The sequence below is a fragment of the Carassius auratus genome, chromosome 14 (assembly GCF_003368295.1).
Source record: "Carassius auratus strain Wakin chromosome 14, ASM336829v1, whole genome shotgun sequence".
Lineage (NCBI taxonomy): Eukaryota > Metazoa > Chordata > Actinopteri > Cypriniformes > Cyprinidae > Carassius > Carassius auratus.
This window is the reverse complement of record NC_039256.1, coordinates 28,085,145-28,092,722: the sequence shown is the minus strand read 5'-3', so window position 1 is coordinate 28,092,722 and position 7,578 is coordinate 28,085,145. Positions and strand designations below refer to the sequence as shown.

General features: G+C 33.9%; 1 long non-coding RNA gene across 1 annotated transcript; it reads right to left on the bottom strand.

The window, feature by feature from the left end:
• Positions 1-3,511: 3,511 nt before the first annotated feature.
• Positions 3,512-4,853, bottom strand: LOC113114528 (uncharacterized). The gene is made up of 3 exons (XR_003293757.1): positions 4,813-4,853; positions 3,622-3,689; positions 3,512-3,525 (listed from the first exon to the last, which is right to left on the bottom strand). It is a non-coding gene; the product is annotated as an uncharacterized LOC113114528 (long non-coding RNA).
• Positions 4,854-7,578: the final 2,725 nt, after the last annotated feature.

Sequence of the window (7,578 nt, the reverse complement as noted above, 5' to 3'; positions counted from 1 at the left end):
TCAAAAGTTTTATTACCTTTTCATCCAATTTTACTAAAATTAGATGGCAGTTTTATTAATCATTATGTACATAACTTACAAATGAAAGCTGTCAAGCAATTTGAAGTGGATTTTTAATGGATTTGTATCAAACTCTGTCATTATTTTTAAAGGGTTACTCCACCCCAAAATGAAAACTTTCTTATTAATCACTCAACGACACTCCCATGTCGTTCCAAACCCATAAAAGCTTTGTTTGTTTGATTGTCTTAAGTCGCTGGGGTATATTTCTTAGCAATAGTCAAAAAAACATTGTATGGGTCAAAATTATAGATTTTTCTTTTATGCCAAAAATCATTAAGATATTAAGTAAAGATCATGTTGCATGAAGATAAATTGAAAATTTCCTACCGTTAATATATCAAAACTTAGTAATATGCATTGCTGAGAATTTTACTGTACATTTTGTAAGTAAAAATGAGAAGAAAGTTTTGTTCATTTTCTCAGAAAACCGAACTTCATACCTTAAAGGGGGGGTGAAATGCTATTGCATGCATACTGAGTTTTTTACCCTGTTAAAGAGTTGGATTCCCATGCTAAACATGGACAAAGTTTCAAAAATTAAGTTGTACGTTTGGGAACAAAAATACTACTTCCGGTTTGTCACAAGTTTCAGAAAGTTTTTTTTCGAGTATGGCTCTGTGTGACGTTAGATGGAACGGAATTTCCTTATATGGATCCTAAGGCCACTTCTGCCGGAAGAGCGCGCGCTCCTGTATAGCAGAGCCCTGAGAGCACAGACATTCACTGATCAGAGCGAGAGCGTCGCGAAATGTCACAAAAGAAGTGTGTTTTTGGTTGCCAGGGCAAGACAACCCTGCACAGATTACCAAAAATAAAACAGCATTAAAGGACCAGTGGATGGAGTTTATTTTTACAGAGCATCAACGGAGTTGTGCAAGTGTTTTTGTTTGTTCCCTGCATTTCGAAGATGCTTGTTTTACAAACAAGGCCCAGTTTGACAACGGATTTGCGTATTGTTTATTTCTTAAGGATGATGCAATCCCAACGAAAAAGGGTCACGATCGTCTGTTGGAACCGCAGGCGGTGAGTAAAACTGCTTAAAATATCTCTGCCTCCTTGTTAGTGCGTCCGCCTCCCATGCCGGAGACCCGGGTTCGAGCCCCGCTCGGAGCGAGTCGTTGCTGCTGCTGCTCTCCTTCAGTTTCAGCCTCGGGATCTGATTCTGGATCATAAATAAACGGCTGAATCTGACTGTTAGCCATGGTTTGTTTTGGATGATGGTTTTTTTTCCTCACGGTAATGTCACAGCTTCTAAACGCTCTCAACGCAAAATCCAACTGGCGCTCGTGATTCTTTAGCTCCGCCCACACGTCACACCTCCAGCCGGTCGTGTTTTTCCGGGAAAAATCGATACAGACTATCTTTCTCTTATGAATATAATAAATCTAAAGACTTTTTGGAGTTATGAAGGATGCAGTACTACTCTATACACTGTAAAAAATGTACTGTAGAATTTACAGGATTTTACTGGCAAAAAAGTTGCCAATAAAATCCTGTAAAAATGATGTTAATTGCTGTAAAATGGATTACAGGATATTACTGCAAAGCAAATAACAGTTAATTGCTGTATGTGAAATACAGTAGTTTGTAGTATTTTTTACAGTAACATTGAATTTTACAAGTAGTTTATTTTACAGCAATATTTTGTAAATTCACTAAAGTACAGTATTTACCTGGCAAAAAAGTTGCCAATAAAATCCTGTAAATATATTTTACAGCATTTTTTTGTAATTTCATTAAATTACAGTATTTAGCTGGCAACAAAAGTTGCCAATAAAATCATGTAAATACCCCTAAATACAATATGATGTTGTAATAATTTAACAATGAAACTGCTTTAAAGAATAATTTTAACAGTAAACTATAAAATACTGATATAAATGCATTATCATGAGCTCTATCTTAATACATTTACAAATGAATGAAAACCAAGTCAATGATGTTGCAAATAAGTATTTATTAAAACTGGCAGAAAGACATTGCAAGGCTTTTACTGGTAAAATAAAATGTTCAGTCTTTCAACAGTTAAATCTAATCATAAAAATAGCATAGCATCACAAATAACTGTTTAAAAAAAGCCATATTCAGAGTAGAACATTAACTTTCTATAAAAATGAAGGTCAATCAACAGAATTTGTATAATTTTTTTAAACATTTGAAAATAAAAATAAAAATGTTTTAAAGAAAAGGATTCAAATAAAATGCTGGAATCAACATTAAATCACAAATTCTGTTGTTTGAGCTTATGTTCTATTAAATTAAGAATATTCCTGCAAAAGACAATTTAATAAATACATACTGAAAGTCCATCAACTTTCTGAGATGAGCACACGCATGAGGGTTGTCCCTCTTCTGAGACTTTTCCACTTGTTTTGCCTCCATGTGTCCGTCTTGTATCCAGTGAGTGTTGTGATTCCAAGAAAACATCTGCACATAAAAACAAGCAAAAGCATCAGGATAAAGTTATGTATCAAATGAAACTAGCTCAATAAAATAAATGTCAAAATGCCACTTATACAATACAATCAGCATTTACCAGTACTTAAAAGGTTACTCCACCCCAAAATGAAAATCTTGCCATTAATCACTTACGTCCATGTCGTTCCAAACCCATAAAAGCTTCGTTCGTCTTCGGAACACAATTTAAGATATTCTGAATGCAACTGGGAAGATTGTGACTGTCCCATAGACTCTCCAGTAAATACCACTGTCAAGGCCCAGAAAAGTATGAAAGACATTATCAGAATAGTCCATCAGTGGTTCAACAGTAACGTTATGAAGCGACGACAATACTTTTTGTATGCAAAGAAAACAAAAATAAGGATTTATTCAACAATTAGTCTTCTCTGCGTCAGTGTAGTGCCATTTTTGAAGAGTATCTGTTGGACACACACTACATAGCCTGTTCTGTGTCAGCTGGGTCACATGGACACGCTTTCTATGTTTATTTACGCTTTGATTTGAACGAAAACAGCGTATCCGTGTGGTGCGGCTGACATAATCAAAAATAACGTCTCTGTTGAATAAAGTTGTTCTTTTTGTTTTCTTTGCATAAAAAAATTATTCTTGTAGCTTCGTGAAATTACAGATGAACCACTGATGGCAGATGGACTATTCTGACAATCCTTTTCATACTTTTCTGGGCTTAGACATTGTTAATTGTTTGGCAGTCAGTGGGACAGACGCAAGCCTCCCGGTTCTCATCTGAAATATCTAAAATTGTGTTCTGAAGATGAACATAGCTTTTACGGGTTTGGAACGACATTAACAGTTAACAGTGATGAATGACTACATTTCATTTTGAATAAGTAACGTTTTTCGCGAATGAAATTACTTAAGTAAAACTTCTTACCTTTGAAAAAATTAATGTGTGCAAAAGATGCCTGCTCCCGGGACGCACAATGTTGAGGTATGAATTCACAACCATCTGACCCTCAAATAGTCAAAAGCCACTGGGTGGACCTTAAATTAATAAATATAAGCAATAATGTAACCTACAATGCAGTATGTAATCTAAATTACAAGTTTATCAAATTATTTAAATAATTAATATATTACCTAATAAAATCAGCTTCAGAGTCTTGAAGCATCGAACATTTCTCCACATCATCTGATATTCTTTGCACCTAAAAGACATAAAGAAAATAATCTTGTGATTTCTTTAAAGCATTATGTATTGTAAATGAGACCAAAATTAACACCCCAAAAGGCATATATATTAGAATAAACAAACTATTATAAATTATATAATTTATAATTATAAATTGTAATATTACATTGTAGGACTGTACCACCAATCAAATTAAATAATTAACAGTGCAAAATTATATGAAATTTGAAAATACAATTAATAAATGTTGGAAAAATGCAATGCTGCTTATTAAACCTGAAACTAATCCGCCATTAGGTGGCAGTAAATAACTTAATGAGGGAATCAACTGAGTCATTCATTGATCCGTTCAAAAAGATGAATCATTTAGCTCAAGTTTGGAGAGTTTTGATTTGAGAATGAGCAAAATAGTTTTGCTTTGGTCTTTGTTTGGAACTATATTCGTCGGTGAAATACAACAACAGTTAATATTGTGTCTAAAAAAGTAAGTAAGTTGTGAACTAATTGTTTATTGAACTATGTATTTGCAATCGTGATACTCAGCAAAACAGCTCACTTGTGATGCTTCTTATATGTTATAAATAAACTCAACAGTTGAACATTTAACTTACCTCATGTGTTTTCTGTGAGTTTATGTGTGCTGTTAAGCTTTTTTGATGTTGAATGAAACGTTAATATAATCAGAATCAGTCTCGCGTTTCGATGCTTCCTCAGTCTTTTTTTTTTTTTTTTTTTTTTTTTTATCAGACGAACTTGTCCAGTCGGGCATATAAAGATGTCTTTCATTTATTATAGTAAGGCGTCGAGTCAATATGGGATAGTTGAACACATATAAAAGAATGAAATTTCAAATGTTGCTGTTCGTCAGTTATTTAGATAGATAGTAACGTTAGTTACTATGACAATCGTTCGCATTAGGTAAACACTACTTTTAAATGCTCTCAATAAGAACATTGTACTTCCAAAAATCGAACATTTGGCGCAACTATGCTATGATAGCAATTCCCAGTTTACTGCACAGAAGTTACCAAGGCCACTAAATGTCAGGATAGGAGGCTATTGTGACATGAAATCGCTTATAGATTAACTTAAATAAATATAAAGGGTTATATTTCTTAAGTATAATTAAGTGAACTTACCAGGAATTATGAATAAAGCCTCTTATCTTCAATCGTTCTCGAGCTGCTCCAGTCGGCTGGGTTTCTGAATTTGAATGATGCGCGCGCAATCCCATAATGCCACACTACAGTAAATTAGTGTAGGAAACACCTGCTTCCTGTAAATGAATTACAGTTGACGTGGAAATATACTGTTAACAACTGTAAAACCTTATTTGACCCATAATGCATTGCGAATTACAGCTGCATCTTGTAAAATGTTTATACAGTAAAATTCTGTAAAATTTTGCTGTAGAAACTACAGCAATTTTTTACAGTGTAGGTACTCGATTAACAGGATATTGAGTGAAAACGAGCATTTCACCCCCCCTTTAATTTTGTAACTACAATAAATTTATCTTGATTTAAGGATATTTAGATATTTAACTTATGGTTTTAAAAAGAAGACAAATACAGAGAAAATACAGAGAAAAATATTCATTTTTGCAGTGAATGCAACATTTAACTTTCTTCTCATATTTAAGACCTTTTAAGGGCCTAATTGTGGAAGGTCATCTGTTTAAGACCTGCAGAAACCCTGATTACATTATATTATTGCAATACAATAAACTTGAATAAAATCTGTAATATATAAATAAATGAAAAAGTTTTATGTCTTTATGTTTAAGTCTTTTTAACATCTCTCACCTCTCACAATAGCACAACAAGCCCAGCAGAGACAGCAGAAGGACTGACAGGACACCACAAAACCCCTGCCACCACGTCTGCTCTTCCCTATATAACACAGAAACATGATGGGGAAACACTGTAAGAAGACAAATGAGAGCAAATCCATTTATGTCCCTCACTATGTGATAGTAGTATCTCACCACCGATCATTCCAGAGATCTGAAGCACCGCAGACATCAGCAACAGTGCTCTACACTTGTTCTTGTGAGACCTGAGACAGACTGTATGACGTTCATGTCACGTTTGAGGACTGGGAGCAACAGAGAGATGAAGATGAGACAGTTGCCAGTTTGAATGCAAAATGATCATAATATGATATCTCTTGTCTCACCTGTCTTGTGTCTTTCTGGTTGCGCACCATATAGACAACACAGTTTTTTGGGAGGGGGCACCTCTGTTCCACTGCAGTGAAAGGGGGCTGTCCTGCTTATTAAACACCACTGAGAGGTTTTAAGGTGGATTTAGCACTAAACAAATATAAGTACAAACAAATGAGCCACTGGTTTGGAAGGAATTAATCATGTCTGATGATATGTAACAGACTTATTAAATATATCTAATACAATATGGGATAATGGATCATCAAGAGTCATTATAACAAAAATCCTGATAGGGTATGAGGAAATGAATGTACTCAATTATTGGTTATTTACCAAATAATTAAGTTGACATAAAATATTCATTTGAGTTTAAATTAATCTTATGCAAGAAGAAAAAGACTGTGGAGTGATGAAAGACAACTACTGTAGCAGAGCTGAAATCTGTTCCCTGGAATAATGGCCTGCTGGTCATATGAAAAATATTTGGCAAAATATGCTATGACTAACTGATAATCAAAAACATAAAGAGAGAAATAAAATAATAATATTAATGATTCAGTGTTTGGTAAAGTCTCTCGTGCACACCAGGGCTTCATTTATTTGATCTGAAACAGGAAAACTATTTTACTATGAAATCCTACAAAGTGTTTTCTATTTTAAAATATTTTAAAATGTATGTTAAATGTTAAAAGAGCAGCCTTTATTTGAAATTAAAATATTATGTATTTTAATATTATAATATTTTTAATATTACATTTGTTTACTATTACTTAAACAACAACAAACAAAAAACGTGCTAATCTCAATTGTTGAAAGGTAGTGTAGATTCACAAGCATTCTTTGACAGACAATTGAAATGTTGTCAATCTGTTTGTTTTCTTACCTTTTCTCTTGAGGGAATGAAACGTTTTTGAAAAAGTGTGGTTTCTCTCAGTGGATACATTTATAGAAAATTGTGTAAACCTCAGATCAGAGTTTTTTAGAGGAATTCTGCAGCCTACAGTGTAACTGTTCTCCATTATATATTCTGGACAGTTTTGTGAGGGATTATGTAGAAATCTGACAATAAAATAAAATCCAACTTATATTATCATCAATAATCTTTATATACAATCTTGTTCAAAATAATAGCAGTACAATGTGACTAACCAGAATAATCAAGGTTTTTAGTATATTTTTTATTGCTACGTGGCAAACAAGTTACCAGTAGGTTCAGTAGATTGTCAGAAAACAAACGAGACCCAGCATTCATGATATGCACGCTCTTAAGGCTGTGCAATTGGGCAATTACTTGAAAGGGGTGTGTTCAAAAAAATAGCAGTGTCTACCTTTGACTGTACAAACTCAAAACTATTTTGTACAAACATTTTTTTTTTCTGGGATTTAGCAATCCTGTGAATCACTAAACTAATATTTAGTTGTATGACCACAGTTTTTTAAAACTGCTTGACATCTGTGTGGCATGGAGTCAACCAACTTGTGGCACCTCTCAGCTGTTATTCCACTCCATGATTCTTTAACAACATTCCACAATTCATTCACATTTCTTGGTTTTGCTTCAGAAACAGCATTTTTGATATCACCCCACAAGTTCTCAATTGGATTAAGGTCTGGAGATTGGGCTGGCCACTCCATAACATTAATTTTGTTGGTTTGGAACCAAGACTTTGCCCGTTTACTAGTGTGTTTTGGGTCATTGTCTTGTTGAAACAACCATTTCAAGGGCATGTCCTCTTCA